This window comes from Talpa europaea (assembly GCF_964194135.1).
Source record: "Talpa europaea genome assembly, chromosome: 6".
In the NCBI taxonomy this organism is placed as follows: Eukaryota; Metazoa; Chordata; class Mammalia; order Eulipotyphla; family Talpidae; genus Talpa; species Talpa europaea.
The window spans coordinates 109939393-109963357 of NC_140072.1; the positions used below are offsets into that span (position 1 = coordinate 109939393).

The following is a 23965-nucleotide window of genomic DNA, read 5'->3' on the forward strand; positions in this document are numbered from 1 at the left end:
AATGAGATATTGTAGTTTTACAATATCTCATCTTACACCAGTGAGAATGGCACCTATTAAAAAAAAATAGCAACAACAAATGTTGGTGAGGATGTGGAGAAAAAGGAACTCTCCTGCACTGCTGGTGGGAGTGCAAACTGGTCCAACCAATATGGAGAGCTGTGTGGAGATTCCTCAACCTGCTGAAGATGGAGCTTCCATATGATCCAGCCATTCCACTCCTAGGTATTTACCCAGAGGACACAGAATCATTAATTCAAAAGGGCACCTGCATCCCTATATTTATAGCAGCACTATTTACAATAACTAAGCTATGGAAACAACCCAAGTGCCCAAAAATAGATGACTGGATCAAGAAAATATGGTACATATACACAATGGAATATTACTCAGCAATCAAAAAAGTTAAACTTATGCTATTTGCAGCAACATGGATGGAGCTGGAAGGGATCATGCTCAGTGAAATAAGCCAGAAAGAAAAAGAAAAATACTGGATGGTCTCACTCATAGCAGCAATTTAGAAGACCTAAATAAGGGACCAGGAAAAAAGACTAATTATAATAAAGTAAAAATCAAAATCAACAAGCAACTATAAGCCAGAGACACACTATGGGGGGAGAGGAGAGGAGAGATTAGGGTCAAAATAAGGGAAGGGAGAATTTTACGGTGACTATAACCAAGATGCAAATGCATATGTTGTGCAAAAATGAAAAATGATGTAAATATATATATATATAAAAAGACTGAGATAAAAAATAAATAAAAATAAATGTCCTTTTATGAAAATAATGAAGCTACTCAACATTTGCTTAATCAGAGTAATGCAAGAAGTTTAATAAAGGAAACTGTTTTGAATGAAGGAATACATTTATTTCTAATGTTGCACTGATTTTCTAATTAACATATTCTTCAATTTTTTAGAAATTAAATTTGAAGCTATCAGTTTCTGAGAGGCATTTACTGCTTTAAGGATATCCCTAAAACAATGTTTTGTGTTGTATTTTTGTAAGTTCTTTTTTTGTAGGATCAGGGCCTACCACTTTTACTTTATGTTCAAAAGTTTGACAGACACTATTTGCAAAGTGGAGAAATACTATTTATTGAGTGCCAGCTGTGTAATAGAGAGTGTGGTTCTGAATTCAGAGAGACCAGAATATGAATTCTAATTATGCTGCTCATTATCTGTGTGACTCTAGGCGCAATATGGTCTGAATATTTGTGTTCCCCCAAATGCATGCACTAAACCCTATCCCCAGAGATAATTAGGTATTAGAGACGAGGCCTTTGGTTGGTATGTAAGTCAGGAGGGTAGAGGTCTCATAAATTGGACTAGTTGTTTCATGAAAGAGATCCCTCAGGTTGCCCTACCCTTTCTTTTTATATCATCAGGAATGAAAAATATGTCATGCCCCTGAGGCTGGTGTATCCAGCATGCAAAAAAAGTCTGACCTATAAGAGGGTCCTCACCCAACCATTCTAAAACACTGATCTCAGACTTCTAGCCTTCACATCTATGAATACATTTCTTTTGTTTATAAGTCACCCACTCTGTGATAATTTGTGGTAGCAGACTTAATGGACTAAATACGACGGGTTCTTCTTATCACTTGGCCTTCACAGTTACAAATCAGAATAAGAGACAAATATCTCAGGATTTTGCTGAAGGTGTTCATGAAGCCAAGTATATGGTACTTGAACCCTGCTTGGCATTCCAGAGGAATGAAAGAGACCATAGATGGTGGGTATTTCCCATGCCTTATGCCATATATATTTCATAATAGTTTAATTTTCCTCAAGAGGAAATAGAAATCCTGAAAAGTTAGGTAATTTCCCCAAACTCTCAGAGAAGTGTTGAGTTAAACTTCAAATCTAGGACCTTTTCAACCACAAATACCTGTTACATTTTTCAGTTTCTGTTTTTTTTTTCTTTTCTTGTCTGCCATGCCATTTCACAAATAATAAATGCTTTCAATTCTTTTTTCTCACCTGTCTGTCATATCTAATCACTCTCTAAGACCTGGGTATTATTTTTGTTTTGTTTTGAAATGACTCTTTTATCAATCCCTTCATTTCTATTCTCACCACCAGCACCACTACTCTGACAATTATCACCACATAATAGAAATATGATGACATTCAAATAAGCCTTTTTGCTTATTTCCTCCTCTCATCCCAAATTAGTTTCTGTAAATCACTTTGAGAACAGCATTCACTAACTCAGACACAAGTAGAGCATCAAAAATAATATAGAACTATACCATCCACCCTTGAATCATTTCCCAGATGACGTGGATTGGATTTTCCCTTCATGATTCTTCATGGGTCAGAGCATATGAACCTTCTGTGATGTCTCCTCTATAATACATTCCTTTCAGATCATTTAAAGTAGAATCATTTTACATAAATCTTTGGGAAGAAAGAGCACCTGTTTGACAAATAAAATTTGGCTAGTCCTGTTTGCTGTTGTTATGAAAGAACCAATCCAAAAAATAAAGTATTCTACATAGCTGACATGTCATGTGATTTTTTAAGTTTAATACTGTTTTTTTTCCTTACATGATTACATTATGTAAGATGAAACATGAAAAATGAGTATATGTATTTTTAGTAGGAAAAAAAATAAAAAACAAATGTTAAACCTCCACTTTTACCCTAGCTTTCCTACTGTCCATTCCCCTAGTTGAGAAATCAAGAGGTGCCTGAGCTCAGACCCTGGATCCCCACCTAGCATAGCAGTTATCAACAGATACTAGTTATTCTGCAAATTTGACTGCCCTCCACAAAGACCTTGCTGGTCAGTTATGGAGTCAGTCAAATGAGCAGAAAACTGATACTGAATCATGTGGTCTTTGAGAGCAGAAGCAATGTAGTAATCAGATCTGTGCTAATAAGTAGTACAGGTATGATGTAATTGCTATATTTGTATGTAAACATGTGGCTTGAAAACTGGCAGGAAATGTCTTTGAAATGACATCATGACTGATGAAGGAAAGATTGGTTTAAAAATACAAGTTCTATATTTTTTCAACTTACCTTTTTTTTAAAATATTTTGGAACATTTTGTCTTTGAGAAACTTTCTGGTAAAACAATTTGAAAAGCAAATCAATTAACTCTGGTTTCTCTTCAGGACTCTTAACTCTCAACAAACACTTGTTTTTAAGTGCATTGGAGACATGTTTTTAGTGAGTTTACAGATAAAGAAAAACAACCTCCCTACTGCCTTACATTTTCTAACATTTTCAGGTAATTATCTGAAACAGACCCAGTAAGGGCAAAATTCACTTCTTTGGATCTGTCTTTTTGGGCAGAATCCAAAAAGCAAAGGGACCAAAATAAGGAAATCAATTCCTGCCAAGGAGTGCCCGAAAAGCTCCAGCTAAATGAACTGATGTAATCTCAGTGCAGGACTCGCAGGCTGGAACAGCAGGGGGATTCTCATTACTCCTGAATCTTGAGGAGTGGGGAGATGGAGTGAAGCACTCTAGCAGTTTCAGCTGGTAGAAGTCAAAGATTACTGATAAGACATCCGCCGAAGGTGTGCTCCCCACTTTCATCTTGGGCGATGTGTCTTACACTGTCTCACCAGGTCCTAGGTGACAGGAATCCAGGGTACCACTATCAGTCTTATTTGCCCCCAAATGATAGTGAAACACAGACAAGAAATTGGAGAGATTAGATAGATAAAAATAAATCAGAAAAACACAACACATTTAAGCTTGTGACCTGCACCCCAAATCCCTCAACATATTGCCAGAAAAATTCCAGTGTTCATCAGAATAGGCACAAACATGCTACAGTCATCTGACAGATGAAAACTTTGGTGGTTCTCTAGAGTGGTAGGGGAGAAATTTGCAGAGAATGCAAGATAGCTTTCACAATGTTAGCCATCTTCAATGATATAAAAGGCAAGCACACCTCCTGCCATTTCACTCTATGACTGCATATTGCACATTGTATATTGTTAGCTCACATTTGCAGAGGCAGATATATGTTGAAAAGATTGAAGAGAATCATTAGGGGCTATGAGCAATTGTGTGTTCCATTTAACATCTGGAGTTCTGGTCTTAAAAACTGTTCATTTTTTTTTTAACTTGGAAAATTGTATAGAATTATTTTTCACACAGCAATCTAGTGAAACAAAATTATTCTGAAATCAGATGAATTGGGAATGAATTTTTGTCTTAAAACAATTTGGAGAAATTAGCTAACATTCTTCAGCTTAATTAAATTTATGATGTAGATTAGTTTTTTTCCTAATGGATTTGAGAATAATGTGTTTATCTCCTAAAAGCAGAGAAACAATCTAGGAACTATGCATTAAAGTTTCACAATCAAGGTCACAATTTGCTGCTAGGTAATAAGTGGTCTTGAAGAATTGGGATAATGTTGACATTACATGCTATATCTACTTATAGGTTATGTAAATCAGGCCAGGTTAGGGTACACTGTATTAAATAGCCCTCAAACCCTACTGATTTAAAGCAAAATAAAGGTTCACTCATATTGTAAATCCTTCTCAGGCCAGTTAGAGGCTCTGTTATGGGTCGTACTCACTTTGGGATCTTAGCTGATGGAGCAAATACTACCTGAAACATTGCTGGTTGCCATGGTAGAGAGAAATAGAGAGTTCTGAACAATCTCCTACAAGCAATTACATGCACCAGCCCAGCAGGTATAAGCCTCACTTCCGCCCACAATTCATTGTGTACTATTCACAAGGGAAGCTCTAACCACAAGGGAGTCAGAAAGCATAAATATCAAAAGAAGCAGCCACCATTTATTATGAGTGAACCTTGTGCTAAGTTTGGGGAAGTGCTTTACCTACTTTGCATAATTTTAATACATACAGCAAAACTCTGACAGCTAGATATTATTAAAGTCCCATTTAGTCTGCTAAATACACTTGAGACTCAACAGAATTTAAGAAGCTTTTCAAAGCAAAATGTTCCTACTGTCTGATAATGGTCATCCTCTTTCCCTCCACATTGAATTGCTCATTATCCCATTAGGTCTTAACCACTATCTAATTCTTGACTTTAAAAGCAACAATAACATTTATAATGTATCCACACAACAATTTCATTTGGACTTTGTAATTTTATATACTAATATGACTGTGAAGCAAATTAATGATTCAGAGCCAAGAAGGTTTTAACATTTATTTACAAAAAAGGAAAGAACAGCCTTAACTTCAAAAAAAAAAAGTAGATACTCTTTATATTCATTATTACTCAAAACTGTACTATAAGTAGGTTTTATAGCTACAGGGAATAGAATGACTTGACGTATTTATAAAGTAGCAAGAAAATATAGGGAAAATGGAGAGAGTGTGAGAATATTTTGGTTTAAATTATTCACTAGAAAAAGAAATATGATACTCCACCCTACGAATTTTCCCTTTTGTCTCTCCTTTGCTTGGATAGTTCTCCTGGCCTTGGCGTTAACCTCAGAAAATAGTCCCATCTGGTCCCAACTGTTAAAGTACTAGAGACCTCTATTGAGCAGCATCTTCAAAATTGCCAAGTGTTCTAACTCCTTGATATTGAAAAACAGTAGACTGGAAAATTACAGGAGATTGGTTTCCATAGACCCTTGTTTACAACTGTAGCTTGTAACTAGACAGCTCCAACTCATTCTATGGCAAGTGGTTTTTCTAAAAGTCTCTAGATCAGAACAAAACAAAACAAAACAAAAACCTTGTAGCAAATTTTAAATCCTATTTATTTCTTTCTAAATTAATGTATTTTACAATCAGTTTGAGTAGCAGTAGAAAAGCCTTAAATATTTTCTAGATTTAATATAAATAATGTGAACTGAGGAAATTACTTAAATAGTAGCAAATAGCAAAGAATAACTATTTTGAGAAGCCTAATCATCAGTTAGATCTTTACCAAATCGAATGCATTAAACTTCTTTGAACTGAAGTCTTTTCATCATAATATACTAAATTAAATATCTGTTCCTGGTAGAATATGATTCTGCTAAACTAGATTAAAATCAAATCATGAACAAAATCAATTTTACTTACAATAATCCTAGGCTACTGAGATTTCAGTCTAGTAATCAAGATAAATGTCTTCCCCTCAGATTTTTTTTTTCCAATTGTATGTTTTCCCAAAAGGCATAATTTGTCAACATTATACATTGTTTTATGTATTTGATTAGAGTACTATAAAGAGAAACAAATGACAAATATTGCAACAATCTCTTGGGGTATTCAAAAAGAAAAATGCATGTGTCTTTTTGTGTCTCGGTTTATATATGCATCTGTATAAAAAGATTAGATAGATGGATACATAGATAGATTAGATAAATAGATAATAGGTAGATAGATAGATGGTAGTTAAAGACAGAAAGTTGTAAAGATAGATGGATGTGACAGGTATATCTAAGGAAATGGAATTTGAATGAATCTCAAGGATTAGTTGGTTTAAGATAGAATGACAAATATCTAAGCTGTCTTGAGGGGATTATGTTGACATTTGATTTTAGGATTAATTCCTACATAAAACTCAAATTTGGTATCTTGTCAGGAAACTAGAATGAAGCATTTTACATGATTCTAATTATGCACTTAATCATTCTTTCATTTCAAACAGACTAAATGGTGACAGATTAAAAAAAAAAAGAAAAACAAGAAAATGCTCCTGCCTGCCCACCCTCCCACAATTAACTTTTTTTTTGAAAAACAGCAATAATTTGGCTATTTTCATTTAGAAAAATAAAATCATTTGATTTACCCAATTTTAAAATAATATCTGTAAATAAGTACTTTATTGCTTAAAGGTGCAATTATTACATATATTCAATTCAATTGTCTAAAGTTATTCTCGCTTAAGGTTTTGCCTGAACAGCCCCAATATAGCAATAAGAATTGAATTTGGAAACTTCTAAACTTGTCACATGCAGGCTAGGATTCTATAAGGGCTAAAGTTTCCGCTAAATGATACTTTAAGTATGGTTTAGATGACACAACTTTATTTTTTTTTTAAGATTTATTTATTTATTTGTTCATACAAGCACTGGGTACAGTCAGAAGCACAGGAGGGTGAGAGAATGACGAAACACACTGCTGAGGGGAGCAGTGGGCACGGCAGAAGATGTCTGCGCGCCATGTGGGACCCTCGCTGGCGGCCAGGGATGGAAACAGCGCTACAGAGGCTGCTGGCAGCATCATAGCCCAGCGCTCAACCACTGTGCCACCAGGGGAGGCCCTTGATGATACAACTTTAAAACAAAATTTTTGTTTTGAACTTCAAAAAGTCCACTAATCAATGTTATCTACTATGCCTGCTGCTTTAGAAATGAGGAAACGGTGATTCAAATAATTTATATGAATTTATAAACCTATATATTTGTTATAGCAGAGCAGTTTTTATCACACCAAGTCCAGTGACTTGATTTGGTATGAAAATACTTCATTTCTTCTAATTTCATACTGAAAAATATTTGAATAGTTGTTTGTTGATTTTGATTTTTACTTTATTATAATTAGTCTTTTTCCTGGTCCCTTATTTAGGTTTTCTAAATTCCTGCTTTGAGTGAAGTCACCCGATATTTTTCTTTTTCTTTCTGGCTTATTTCACTGAGTATGATCCCTTCCAGCTCCATCCATGTTGCTGCCTATTGCATGGGGGGGTGGGACAGGGAAAAGGAAGTAGGATCAAAACAAGAGTGGTGGGAATTGTATGGGGACTATAACCAAGATGAAAATGCATACATTGTGCAAAAATGAAAAATGATGTAAAATATATAAAATAAAAAATAAATTTAAATAAATAAATATAGAAAAATATTTGAATAGTATATTTGATTTGAATCTGTAGGTATCAGATTGGGAAATAGGAAAAGTTGTGTTTTAAAGGACTAAAATTCATAGAAGTCATTATAGAAAAGGATCAGTCTTCCATGTTGCTTTGGATCAGGCCAGTTTCAAGTCTACTCAACTCTCCCTGACTTTTCAGTCCACACTGAGAACAAGCAACTTGGGTAGTGCTTTTCACACTCTGTAATAGACCATCTCCTTTCTTCCTGAATTTGCTTTTTGCAGACCACAAAACTTCTTTATGGTAAAGAAATCATTACACATTATTTACTGTGAGGAAATTTCCTCTAATTAAATTGTTGCCTTTTTACCCTTATGGGGGCTAAGAATAAACAATACTAATGGGAACAGATTTAAGCAGATTAATTAATAAAGAATCTGTGGCACTAATTGCTCTGCTTTTTGGAAAAATACTGGGATTGTCAAAAACATGGTATTTTATAGGAATATGTTGAATTGTGAATACCATGCAGAGTTCCTGTTACATCAAGACATGAAGCTTCCCTCCAACCCCTGACATTCTGTGGTCCAAAATGCTTCAAGGACATACTGAGTAATTGGCAGGTTACTTTTTTTGCTAACCCTGCCATCTTTTATATGAAGATTATAAAAGACAGAATACATTATCAGTACAAAAATATATATTTTAAACAAAATATGATTGGCAACTCTCCTGACTGTGTCCATGCACACATTTCTTTTCCTTTTTGCTCTTTTCCTTAATAAACTTGCTGTGTGCTGATAAAATAATAATAATAAATAAATAAACAAAATTTGATTGTTTTTCACATAAAGTTTTTTTTTTTTTTTAAGATTTATTTTCATTTATACAAGAACCAGGGTACAGCCCAGATGCGCGGGAAGGTGAGAGGATTCACCAGAGACACAGCGGGGAGCAGAACGGGCAGACTGATGAAATACACTGCTGCGAGGAGAAGCGGGCGAGACAGGAGAGGCCTGCTGACCATGTGGGTTGCTCTGAGGCCAGCAGGGATCAAACCTGCACTGCAGAGACTGCGGACAGCTTCCAAGCACCTCGCTCAACCACGCCACCAGGGAGGCCCACAAAAGGTTTTTAATGCTATCTATTAGTATATGTTTTATTATGGGCTAAATTAACAGGTATTTATCCCTTGATTCTCTAGAAAGGAAAGTTTAAAGCAACTAAACAAGATTTAACCCCCACCTGATATTAAATATTGCGAAGCATAACTACTGAGAAGGAAAAAACAAAGGTTCAATTTCCCTTTCCATGCTCAAAAAAAAAAATACATTTAAATTTTTCAACTGATATTATAAGTTTTCTGAAATCAGTAACATTAAATGTAGAGAGAGGGGAGAGTCTTGCATTGTTAAGTGTGAGAAATATTAACACCTTATAGTCTGAATGAAAATTACAGTTACTATTTTAAATTTTTCGTCTACAAATTCACAATTGTTTCAGTAACCTACCTGCTGTGCTTGTTTATAGTGATTACACAGAATGAGTCAGACAAGGTTTTATGTTGAAATTTCCTTTATCATGTAAGTATTGCAATTTTCACTGATTAAATTATACAGAGGATCTATCTATTGAGAATTATTTTATTCGGTCTTAATATATACTTCTTTAAATTATGCATCATAATAGCTCTTCTTTTTGCAGAAAGAAAACAACACATTGTCCACAGTAGGTATTTCTAATTATTTGTTCAATTTAGTTCTTGAATGTAAAATGTAGTAATTATATAGAAATTGGTTCTAACTATTTTTTTCCAAAGCTTTAAAAATCAAATTACAGTTTGTACATGGGTGATGTTAAAATGCAGATTCCTTCCCTTCATTTTCCAGAAACTATAATTCAATAGGTCTGAAGCAGTCATCTGCATTTTTATCAAGCTCTTAGACTTTAGGTAGACTGGCATCTATCTTAACAAAATGCCCCTCTAGCAAAATGAGGCAATAATCTGAACACTCAGATTTACATATTCATTTCTGCTAACTTCCCAAACAAAAGGCCACTTTCTCTTCAGAGGCAATTCTCTTTAACAAAAATCAGCTCTGTTCAACTCTATCCCCTGGAATAATAGAACAATGGGAAAGTTAAAATATTTAATGAAAATAGAATGAACAGATTTAATAGGTTAGTATTCTATATTTTTGTTACATGATACAATAATTCTGATCTCAATTTCAACATACAATTGGGAACATCTTTTATGGAACGTGGGCTAACACACAAGTAGGGTTAACAAATAACGCTGGAATATATTAATACTAGGACATGTTTAAAACTTTTTGGCAAAAAAAATCTATCATTCTAAATCTATAATTTAATAGATCTAACCAATCTTATGTATAAAATGTTTTTCTTAAATATGCAGTTTTAAAATACAAAATGTTATATACAGTTTTCTTCATGTTAAGTAGATGTCTATTACTTCTATTTTTAATATCATAATATGTTTATGTATGTAAAATATTTTAATCTATTATATGTATGTAGTTTATAGACATGAAACACCCTGGTTTTCAGCATTCAAATATATTTGCATTTCCATAAATTGAAGTAATTCTACAAAAAGTCTACCTTTGAGTTGTGTTTAAACTTTCAGTTTCTTGTGCTAAAGCTGGAGGCTTTAAACTTCTGGGTTTCACTACAGTTTTGAACTATAGCCTTCCTGATGCAAGACTGATCCATATACTTAATTGTAATTCACTAAAATTAAATTATCTAACCATTTAATCTACCATCCATCATCTTGAAGCAGCAAATGTGTTGGGATAAAATTCAAGTCAAGATAACTTCGTCTTAAAACCCGAGTACAAGGGTATTTATTTCCTGAAGTACCTGCAGGTAATTTTAATTTTAAGTTATTCAGGATAAGAAAACTGAAGACAAGTAATATAGAATGGTTCCACTAAAGGGTAAAATTATACAAGTGAAGCAACAGTGAGACCTTTGGAGGATGCATTATACTCTGATACATTTTAATGTGTTATTTATCATATTTAAGTTTAGCAAGAGTGTAGAATTATTAGTATTACAATGCAAAATATTATTTTGTACTCAACAAAAGGAGAAAATGCTTTTTTGGTGACTCTGATTATCAATATATATTAGTTATTCTTACACCCAAGCACAGGAATATTCTCTGGTACCTAAGACACTCTATAAACCTGAACTGGAGCTAGTATTTTCTTGTCCAAAGTGTAGACATTTTGAAGGTCCCTGCATTGTCCCCATGGGGAATGGATCAGTTGGCCTGTGTACTTATATTTGCAATTCTTTAGCATATCCTCTGGATAGATAAGAACAAACAATGCAACATCTCATTTCTAATAAAATACTTAAAAGCAGATAGCAAAATGATGAAAGTGTTTTAGGACACCAAGGAGTGTAATCCACCTACATATATCATTTTCAACATTTATTCCTTTTTTGAAGTAGCTTGTTTTGCTCAAACTTTTCAGTAAATTTAGTACATTTGTTTTCCTTTGGAGAACAAGATTATTGTAATTCTCCTGGATGCATAAAGAGGAAGGTTATTGAAGTCAGTTATGAAAGAGGGAAAGAAAGAAGAGGAAATGAACCAGGAATATTTGGATGTTACATAAACACAACAAATAGGAAAAAAAAAGCTGACAGATATAGCTTTTATTAATGCTCAGTAGATAGGGCACAAGAGGATTCTCTGCATTCTCTCCTGTACTCTTACCCTACTATTAAATTTCTGTTTCCTCAAATAACATTTGAGTAAATTGACTTAATTATTTTAAAGGAAAAGTGATTTTTCTCATAAGAAAGTGAAGACCCAAGGAAGTTTTTTCAAACTTTCTTGCCCACCCCAGTTCCAGCTTCTCTGTTACAACAATTCATTCTTCCTGAAGAACCTAAGGAATCATTAATACTTTTTTCAAAGTATGATGGGTGCTTTTTGGAAAATTTCCTAAAATCTTTCCATCTCTTTCACATCATATTAAAATCTCATCACACCTTCTTGCTGTATGCCAACTATTCATCTCTCTATATTTATTTCTATCCTCTTTCTTCTATATTTTTCCACATACCCTGATTACATGCAACGCTGGCCCCAAGCTCCCTTTGGTGGCCCACCACCAGTGGCTAAGCATGTCACAGAAATAAAACTCCCAGTTCCTCTATCTGCTTGGCTATGTTTTTCTCAGACCTGCGATGAGATTAAGCCTTTCCTGGGCAATCTTCCCTCACCCACCATTGTTCACAAGTGTGCAACCAGCATCTGTCTCTAGGAATGCTGTCCTGTCCAGCTTCCTCACCTTTGTGCTTCTAGAATTCCTTCCCAGCATGTTGCTTACATCTGTTGAAGGATTTTAACTGATACATTGCTCCTCAAAAAATGTTTCAGGGCCTCCCCTGGTGGCGCAGCGGTTGTGCGCTGGGCTGGGAAGCTGCCCGCAGCCTCTGCAGCACCGGTTCGATCCCCGGCACAGGGCGAGGGTCCCACATGGCGCGCAGACCTCTCCTGCCGCCCACTGCTCCCCTCAGCAGTGTACTTTGTCTGCCTGTTCTGTTCTCCACTCTGGCTCTGGTGAATTCTTTCATCCTCCCATGCTTCTGACTGTACCCAGTGCTTGTATAAATAAATAAATAAATCTTAAAAAAAAAAAGTTTAAACATATTCTCTCCCAGTTTTGGAGGCCAGATACCCAAAATCAAGGTGTCAGAAAGGGGGCCTCCCCTGGTGGCGCAGCGGTTGAGCGTTGGGCTGTGAAGCTGCCCACCGCCTCTGCAGCACCAATTCCATCCTGGGCAACCGGAGAGGATCCCACATGGTGCAACACACCTCTCCTGCCATGTCCGCTGCTCCCCTCAGCAGTGTACTTTGTCAGTCTGCCCATTCTGTTCCCCGCTATTGCTCTGATGAATCCCTTCACCCTCCCACGCTTCTTACTGTACCCAATGCTTGTATAAATAAATAAATCTTTAAAAAAAAAGTTTAAAAAATAAAGTTTCATAGTTGTCAACTCTGTCTTGGCAATGACCTCCTTTTCTTTCTACCTGCTAAAGTCTCATTTAACCATATTGTGGTAAACTCGAAGCTTAAATATACTTCATATATATCCCTTTTGTTATCTTTCCAATCTGTGAGCTTTTATAAGAAAATATTTCATTATAGATATTCTTGGACACTATCTCATCCTCCCATTGGACTTCAAGACTTGTGAAGGCTGGAGCCTTGTCTTACTTATTTTCATAAAGTCTAACATAGCACCTTGGAAGTTCTAGAAATTCAATATTTATTTGATAAATTATATTGCTGAATGTCTGATACTAGAAGAAAATGAGGCTATTGTATCAAAATAAAATACCATTTATTATCTAGAGTCCCTCCTCACATTTATATTTATATATTTTTAAAATATTCTAATAAATAAAAAAAAGTTATCTATTACAATTGTGCAGTGAGCAGTCTAGACCTGGTCTGCAAATAACAAGCTATAACAATATCACTCTAGAGTAGTGGGGAAAGTCCAACACTCATAGGTGACTTAAAACCTACATGTACATAGTATAATGACTACAACCCTAAAATATGTTAGATTTAAAAAAATGGTCAGCATAAGGGAGCTTAAAGTCAATGATATTAGAAAAGCACAAAAAGCAAAGAATTTCAGGGAAGAAAAGGTATACACACACATACACACACATATACCACTACATAAATATTATATATGTTATATACACACACAAGCAAAAATAATCAGGGCCTCCCTAGGAGCCTACTGATTAAGTCTCACTGCTACTACTATAATGGACAGTCTGAGTTTGACCCTTGGCCAGGGAACTAACCCACATATGGCACAGCAGACCTCTCCTGTTTCACCCACTACTCCCCTTAGCAGTGTATTTCAGTAGATTTGCTTGTTATGCTCCTCACTCTGTCTCTGGTGAATCCTCTCATACCCTGCATCTCTACCCATACCCCAGTTCTTCTACACACAAAAAAAAAAAATAAGCCAAATATTTAAAAATAAATAAAATCATATATATAAATCATATATATAAATGCTAATATGAGGAAATGTATGAAATATAATAACTTTCACGTGTGCCCTCTTAAATGGGAAAAGAAACACGATCTTGGAAAATTAATACATTTTATAATTTAAAACAAGATTGTTATCAGTCATAAATCATTATCAAAGTTCTCAAATTTTAATCAAATACCCAATAAACTGCAACAAATATTTGATCCTATTATATATTACATATAGACTTTATTACACCAGCTTTCAAAAACTTCAACTCAAGTGAACACATTATATTAGCAACATTTTGTGTGATAGCTAATATTCAAAGGTTTCTCTATACCACCCTGGTTAGCCATTTATTAAACAACTGTATTTCTGCAAAGTGTTAGTTATCATTCTAATGTTATTGCTATGTAACTTTGACCACTTTCAGCATTAAGGGATAGTAGCAAATCAAAACAACAAAACAATTTGGGATTTCACAAGGGATTTAAAAAAAAAAAAACAAACTATTAATGTTTAGGTAAATTCCCTTAGAATCAGCCTATTAGGATGCTCATCAACCAATTCAATCTCTGCTCTGAGTAATAGAAATGTCACCAGAAGTACAAATTGTAAATTAACCTCTTTGTAAAAAATATTTAGTTATATTGGTTGTGATATATGTATTAGTGGATAATAAGAAAACAAGCCCATGATAATTGGTGTATTATGAAATCTAATGGAATAATTCAACTATTAATGGAAAACTATTAAACTTTGCCAATCAATCTAATTTAATATGCATTGAAAACAGTAGTGATGTGAAAGTACTTTCCAATCTAAGTAAAAATTACTTATTATTCTATTTTTTTTCAAGATTTATTTATTTATTTATGTATACAAGCACTGGGTACAGTCAGAAGCTCGGGAGGGTGATAGAATTCACCAGAGTCAGAGTGGGGAACAGAATAGGCAGACTGACAAAGTACACTGCTGAGGGGAGCAGCGGGCGGCAGGAGAGGTCTGCACGCCATGTGGGACCCTCGCCGATAGCCAGGGGTTGAACCAGCGCTGCAGAGGCTGTGGGCAGCTTCGCAACCCAGTGCTCAACTGCTACGCCACCAGAGAAGGCCCATAAAATACCTATATATTTTATATTGTCCTATAATTTAAGCATTGTTCAATTTATTATGCAGGGAATAGTGAGACTGAAACCAAGATAAGAAAATATAAGTATATGGTGTGCCATAATAATTTAAGAATTAATCCCATATAAAAAATTGCTATAATGGGCCTCCCTGGTGGTGCAGACAGTTGAGTGCCACACTGTGAAGCTGTCCTCAGCCTCTGTAGTGCAGGTTCATTCCTGGCCGGCCAGGGAGATACCCACATGACACAGCAGACCTCTCCTGTCTCACCCGCTGCTCCCCTCAGCAGTATATTTCATCAGTCTGCCTGTTCTGTTCCCCACTCTGTCTCTAATAAATCCTCTCACCTTCCTGAGCATCTGGCCTGTACCCTGATTCTTGTTTAAATAAATAAGTCTTTAAAAAAAATTCCTATCATGGTGATAATACTTTAATCAATGTGGTCATTTTTGTTTGCTGTTTATCTTACGCATTTGACAAGATGTTGTGTTATATGGTTACTTTGGGGGGTTGTTGAAACCTTACTAATCTAATCTATATTCTCTGCCCTGTACTGTAAATCTTCTATTCTTAAAATGGTAAGAAATTGTCCTCCTCTTAGTATTAAATGCAGTAATATCTAAAATGTAACATTTCTTTTCTACATTTAAAAATTTCCTGGAAACTAAGAACCAAGGACTAGGGAATTCAACTATCTTCCTTTATCAGTTTTTTCTTTACTTTCTTTTAAAGTGATGTTGTTTGGGGGCCTCCCTGGTAACACAAGGGGTTAAGCACTGCACCATGAAGCAATCTCCAGCCTTTGCAGCATGAGTTCTATTCCTGAGTTAGATCCCAGCCGGCTAGGGAGCACCCCACATGGTACTGCAGACCTCTCCTGACTTGCCCACTTCTCCCGTCAGCAGTGTATTTCAGTCAGTCTGCCTGTTCTGCTCCCCACTCTGTCTCTGGTGAGTCCTTTCCTCCCCACCCTGCATCTCTGGCCTGTACCCCAGCTCTTGTATGCAAAAATAAATACATCTTAAAAAAAAATAAAGTGATGTTGTTTGGCCTCTGACAAGATATAATTCAGGTTCTGCATATTCATGCATTTTCCTCAATATTCTTCTGAGAAATGGTTTAATTTTTCATTCAAAATGACTTTTATCTCTTTCAGTTTCACTATCTCTTATGATAGATGAGTGACATTTTTATCTCTAAAATCATTTGGAAAATATCTAATTAAAAACTATTATTACTAATGATACTTTTATCATTCTCAGAACTTGGTATTGTTCAAAATATTGTATAAACCTCTTCTTAATACCATATATATATGTGTATATATATATATATAGAGAGAGAGAGAGAGAGAAATTCCTAAATAAACCAATAATGATGATTTTACAATGCTATATTTAAAATAAATATTACCAACAGACTTCTGAAATCTTTTCTGACACTGATTTGTACTTGCTCTTTTGTTAAATGAAATTCCAAGTCCAGAAAATACTAGAATATCTTGAGAACTTTTCAGTGTATCAAATAATTATTCATATTAGATTAAGAAGCTAAAATAAGATTAATGAAAAGGATCTTGAATCCAGGTTAACCCTGAAAAAGATTTTCTTCTTATAGATGGATAAGATCAAAGAAAATAACCATATAAAAAGTATAGTTAATCTCTATAAAATGAAAATATATTCTACATCTCATTCAACCAAGTACATAGATTAATAACTTATGTATTATTAACATGCATTTATTACCTCTGTTGAATTCCATTTTATAGTTTTACATAATTAATGTGGTATTTTAATCATGTTACAATAACGAAAGTCAGTCTGGAAACATAACTAGGTTAGGTACATTTGGTGATGTCTAGTGGGAAACGTTCTTATATCAGCCTTAAATAAGTAATTAGAGAGAGCAAAAAATCTGTGGCACTAGCAATATTAAGAAAAGAGGGTCTATATATTAATTTAAAATATCAACTTACTTCTGGGAAAAGGAAATATGATTTTAAAATAATTTATATATAGAAAATTACAGAAAAAGAGTTCTGCAGCTTTTCATTACTAAGTGTCCTTATGAGATCTCATGAGTCCAATAGTTTTTATTTTTTTTAATCAACAGCGTTGTTCAGCTTGTAATAAGAAAAAAAATACTGACAAGGATATGGTCAGCAGAAAAATGAGCACAGAGCACAAAGGACTCCTTAAATGAAACATGTCAGAGTACACATCATGTTAGTACAAGATACTCTGAGAACTGTGCACAAGAAAACAGACAAGGCTGTTTTGGAAACTGCCCTTATGCAATTCCAAATATAAATATGGCATAACTCAATTTATTAGCATATCTTGGGAACACTCATTTTGAAACAGGTTGACAATTCAGTTTAAAAGAGAATTTCCCAGCCCATGCAAATTTAATTTAAATGTAGGATTTGTATCAAAAGTTTATGGATGTACCATTTGCCTCACCACTTCCTAGTAACTTGTGACTCAAACTTGATTCATGTAGTTTATTGACAAGTTATCTGTATAGGCAGGCTCATTTGCATAGTCCCCATAAGTATTACTTGCAGTTTCCATTAAATAACACTTCTCCTAACAACATGGTTCAAATTTAAGCTACTGCAGTGTAATAAAAGTGGCTGATATATAGTTTGCAGAGTTACACAGTACAAATTTGGCTGCTAGGTGTTTAGTCCACAAATTACTATGTAGCATCAGTGACCAATCTTGGGACTCCTTTCAAAGTGCACAGGCAGCAAATCACATAGTTCTGTTCTTTCTGTCTACTAGTGATAAACCTATGCCACATTTCACAAAAGATGGATAATTGAAAGAAGTAAATGACCAACAAAGATGAAAGTGCAGCAAAGAAACAAAAAGTGATACCATCACAAGTTAAATTTGAATAGAATATAAATGAGTTAGGGATGGAATAACTGGTGTGGAAATGTTGATCAGTTGCTGTTCAAGAGATTGTAGCTCTTCAGCCAGAAGAACTTTGTGAAGGTAAAATTCTGCACAAAAATGAGTGAAATGACTGTCATGAAAAGGATGGAGAGATCTCAGAATGATGGCAAAAATCTTATAATAATATAATTCTGAGACACTTCAAATCATTGAAACTACAAATTGTTAGATGATTCAAACTTAGACAGGTGTATGACAGTTCACCAGGCATAGAAAAGATGCTTTTTCTGCATTATAAGTTAGATGACAAGAAAACAGCATACATTTAAACTACTCTTGAAAAATTTTTGCTAATTAAACCACTTCTTAGTGTTTCTAAGTTTTTAAAATGCAATGTATTATATGACTAATAAGGTGTAGTATCTGTTTCTATATATGCTTATATATAGTATGTTATATTATATATATATTATATTAGTATATATACTAATATATATATTCTATATATATTAATAAATGTATTGTATGACTAATAAGGTGTAGTATTTGTTTCTATATATTTATAACCATCTTAGAGAGAGTTTTTGAAGCTATTAAAATTATTTTTAAAGTGACATAGCAATTGTAATTTTTCTCACTAGTTATTAAGATGTTTGCACGACTTTGGATTGTACAGTTACTATTTTTTTTTTTAAAGTGGGCAATACAATACACTAGGGAATATGATTCCCTAGTAGGCAATACAAGGGATATTTCAGTGGGGCCTGTATTTCAGGAAAACATGTGCTAAAACCCATCACTAAGATTCAGAGATTTAGGCCCTAAAGAAGTAATTGATATGCTTCATGAAAGCAAAGACTAAAGGATATAAGAACATATCTTCTCAGTACCTGTTTTACAAATATATCACAAGCACCCTTTTATTCTAAACAATACAGTGAAAGGTTTATACTTTCTAATTTGCCTTAAGAAATACATTTTAACATAGTAAATCAACCATTCAATACATAAATGCTAAATGCAAGTTCTGCGTGTTAAAAATAGTTTAAATGCTCATCTGTTAGTCTCCCATGAACTGCAGCATGCTTTGGAACTGTAACACATTCTCCCTTAAAGCTTTGTTTTCAATTGGCAAACACTGGCAGTCCATGCTCCATCCTCCTGCTACACACACTTTACTTATACAACACAAGCCAACATGTTTTTTTCTTCTTATGTCTTTTGGATCATCATAAGCATCATAGACATTTTCATCAGTGATGCCAAGAGAACTGGGAATATGTTAGTTTACTTTTGCTTCCTCTGTTGCCTAGTTGACTGCTTCTGTAGCAACAGAACAAAAAGAGGATCATGCATGAAATACAGCTATTATTTATGAGAGAATGGCTGGTTTTAAAACAAGATAGATGTTTAGTATTCTGTGGATATTCCCCCACCAGATTGTAACAGTTCTGAAGGAGGTTAAATTGCGAGCCAAGACTGTCAAAATTTTCTCTTGATATAGCACCAAAATAGCCTGATCAGCCCAAAAGCTGCTGAGCCTCACTATTAGGAATTGCAGCTACTCTGCAATGTGAAAGATAGCGGATTTGGTCTAGTTCATCATTTTGGCTTTTTTTCCTCCTAGAGTTACCGCCTAAAGAACAAGAATTTCTGCTTGAATGATTTGATGTGACATTTATCTCTAGTTGTGTTGATGAGGTCATAGTGTTGTCTAATGGATCACATTAACCCATGTCTGTTGAACCTCAAATCATTTTAGGCTGCAGTTCAGTTTTAACCAGTTTTACTCACTTCCAAGTGTATGCAAAGCAGTTCAGATGATATTCAAGTCAATCTTGATTCTAAACCAAGGTCATTTTGCAGCTGCTGATTCAGTCACCAAGTTTTATCAAGCATCTACTATATGCCAGAGAAACATCTCTCACAGAGATAGTGAAAAACTACCTTTCTCTTATATCTCCCACTTATATATGAGCAGTTTGAAACCAAAGTTCTAGTTTTATTTCGATGCAAATAATGCAAAAGAAGTCAATAATTATATTGCAAACCTCTAACATCTGAATTAGTAGAGTCATATATAATTCGTGGCATGGAAGAAGGCTAAGATCAGTAACTATAAGATTACCAAACATAATAAGATATGACAGAATTTACATTATAAAAAAGTATAAACTATATCCTCTTTTATATGTTGCTTATAATTTTAATGTCTTCATTCAAAATATTTCCATCTAGTGAATATTAGTGTTGCTTTAGACCTCATATGGCAAAAATCAGAAAGAGTAAGCAATATTAATAAGGTATGATTTTCTAATATCCAATTCCACACTCAAAAGAAGAATATTGTAACAAAAAGAAATCATGCAGGGCCTCCCCGGTGGTACAGCAGTTGAGTGCTGGGTTGCGAAGCTGCCCGCAGCCTCTGCAGTGCTGTTCGATCCCCAGCTGCTCCCCGGCCACCGGAGGAGGGTCCCGCAGGGCACACAGACCTCTCCTGCCGCCCGCTGCTCCCCTCTGCAGGGTACTTCGGTCCTTCTGCCTGCTCTGCTCCCCGCTCTGGTGAATTCTCTCACCCTCCCGCGCTTCTGACTGTACCCAGTGCTTGTATAAATAAATAAATAAATCTTTAAAAAAAAAAAAGAAATCATGCATATAATATAATATAATATATAATTAGAGACTCAAATAGCACTGCCCCTTTAAAAAATTTAATTATATACAGTAGAGAAATATAAATGCCATTTTACATAAAGTTATTATTATACTTTTTATAAGCATGCCACTCATTTACAAAGCTCAAGGTATGTAACCTCAATGGTTCTTTTCTCAGTGACGAAATAGCAATGATTCATTAGGAGAAGTTTAAACCTTCATTGAATAGATGAATCGTTTCAAGGGCCTCAGTCATGTTCCACTCAATGCACTTTTGTTGAATAAATACCATACCCATGTAGTGCATTGGACAACAAATAGGTGAAGAAAAACCAAATGTGCATTTTGCCTTGAACCAACAGAAGTTCAAGAAAATTTTTAAATTTGTTTTTATAAAATATTAATCCTACCATAAAAAATAACAGTGTCCTGAAATAAAGTTGTTTAGTTTCATGTTATATATTAAATTATTCTTGATACATAGGGAAACCACTTTTATAAAATAACCCTTTAGTCATGTAGGGAATCCTCTGTAATATAAACATGCTCTCCTATATCTACTTACATTTCAAAATTAACTTTTTTTATATCTTTCCATGTTTTCATAGAGGAATCCCTAGGCAAAAAATACAAAGTTCATATTTTGTGTTACTGTTATTTGTTCCCCACTTTCAGACAATGTTCTGTTTTATTGAAATACTGTTCTCCAAGCAAATGTGTAGGTGCCACATGGTTTTAACTATTATTGCCTAGTAAACTCCTGTAGGGCTGATGTTTTCCTCATTTTTTTTAATTGAGTTAATGTTGGTGTTACTTCTTTACCCTACGATGAGTCATACCTGCCATAGACCAATATCAACTAGCATCCCCAAATACATAGGATTATCCTGCCTATCTCTTTCTTAATTGTTTCTGTCACCCATCCCCTTTTGCCTAAGTTAAGGTTCTTAGTCCACCAAGATCTTACTAAAGTCATTCCAGATTGGCCTTTTCTCCTTTGCATTAAATATAACCTCAAACCATTGGAAGATTTTCAAGGAAACAAAATAATTACTAACAAATATCTGCTGAAAGAATGGATGAAATTATTACATCTGAGGATTGCAGTTGGGTAAAAATGTTTCAGGGCAGGCCTTTTCCAATGTTATATGTGTAAGATCATATGGGGAATATTAAGAAAAATTCAGATTTTGACTCATTACTTCTGTGGTGAGACCTGAGTGTCTGCACAAATTAATGCTGTTGATCTCCACCTCACTGCAGTGAAAAGGACCCATTAGAGGGATGAAAAATAGAAACTACAAATGTTGACAAGAATGTGGAAAAAAAGGAAATCTCATACACTATTGGTGGGAATGCAGAACAGTCCAGCCCCATGGAAAACAGTATGGAGGAGTTAAAAAATATTAAAAATAGATATGCATATAATCCAGTATTTCCATTCCATGGCATTCATATAAAGAATGACTCTAAAAACGCTAATTCAAAAGGATATATGCACTCCTGTGTTCTTCACAGCACTATTTACAATAGCAAAATTATGGAAACAGCCAAGTGTATAATGGCAGATGATGGGATTATAGTACAGGGCCTCCCTGGGTGGTGAAAGGGGTTAAACACCACACTATGGCACTATGAAGCAAACTGCAGCCTCTGCAGCATGAGTTCAATCCCCAGCAGGCCAGGGAGCTACCTACATGGTACAGCAAACCTCTCCTGTTTCACCCACTGCTCCCCTTAGCAGTGTATTTAGTCAGTGTGCCTGTTCTGCTCCCTACTCTTTCTCTGGTGAAATCTCTCACCCCCCGCATCTCTGACCTGTTCCCCAGCTCTTGTATGCAAAAATAAATAAATCTTTAAAAAAAAGTAAAAAAAAAAGAAGATATGGTACATATATAGGAAGGGATACTCTCCAGCTATTTATATATATATATATATATATATACATATATATGCATTCATATATAGTTGAGACAATGTGAATAGAACTGGAGGGGGTTATGCAAAGTAAAATAAGTCAGAAGGAGAAAGAAAAATATCAGATGATCTTCACATATATGTATACTACAAAGAAACAAAACAAAGGAAATGGCAGAACTAAACTAACAAAGCCTAGAGATAACTGAAGAAGTGATACCTCTAGAGGGGAGAGCAGTGGGAACAAATTGGGAAGGTGCCAGAAGGTATAAGATAAAGAGATATAGGAACTCCAGGGTGGGTGAAGTATGGTGACATATATCTGAGGTGTGAAATTATTTCTCTGAATTATATACAGTTGTATAAGCCAATATTAGCTCAAGTAAATTAATAATTGTTTTTTTTTCATTTCTGAATAATTTTTTGGTCATAAATTCTTGAATTGAAGGCTATTAGGAAGCATAATACTGAGCTGGTTGAACTTAAAAATAATATTTCCTTTTTTCACTTTATGTTTACCATGTAGTTAAAATAATGCAGGCACTTTTATAAGTTAGGAATTTATAAATTAATCGAAGGGTAAATTAAAACTGTTGTACAACATAGAGTGGAAAAAACAGTAGTGACTTAAGTAACCATTATCAACTATAAAAACAAGGGTCATATAAATTGCAATGATGTCCTGAAATACAAAAATAAAGAGTAAAGAAGATTGTTAATCTTACTAGAAAATATGAGGGTAAAAATGGAATATCAAAATGGTTTGTATGAACCACATTTTCATCAACTCACATCATGAATCATCTCAGACAGGAAAGTTTTATAGACAAACAGAATCACAAAAAGGTTTGTCTAGATTACATAAAGAACTGGTAGAAACAGTATACATTTAGGTCTATTTCTAGAATCCTCACTGAAATTAGTTTTATTTAACATTTGAGAGATTGTTGCTCTAAAAAGTATGTTATCATTTTTAGAACATCATTATAATTTTCCTTAACTGTTAATGTTATATATGGCCAGGGTTATGAAATGATTCAGTTACAACTTCTTTCTTTGAATGCTTCCTAAAATGTTTCACTTTGTTTCTCCTCCAATGGATTTGTAAATTCATAGCATGTTTGAACTCAAGTATTATTTTAAATAAAGTCTACATTCCTTTGGTGCAAAAGAATTTAAAGTCACATATGTTCTTGATTTAAATGACTTAATTATTATAAACATACATAAATATATGTTTTATCTACACAAAGCATGAAAAATGCAAGAGATTGAAACTAATACAGTATAGATTTTGCAAATTTTCATCTATACTTTCATAAATTACAAAAGCTATAGCTTGTAAAATTACAGCTATGAATATATCACAATTTGTTCATTATGTGGAGCACCATGACTTGTAGAACTTGCTGCCAATGTTGTTCTCTTAGTGTTACATACAGATTTTAGCTTGCCCCAAAACCTGTGGTGATAGCGGAAACTTTTGAATTTGTTCATATTCAATTCGTTTTGTGATTTTTTTAAATCTTCCAACATA

General features: G+C 34.4%; 1 protein-coding gene across 4 annotated transcripts in view; it reads right to left on the reverse strand.

Annotated features, from left to right (window-relative positions):
- Nucleotides 1-23965, reverse strand: part of PCDH9 (protocadherin 9) — a gene marked incomplete at both ends in the record, with an annotated part of 868640 nt that overhangs the window by 701312 nt on the left and 143363 nt on the right. The window lies entirely within an intron of this gene.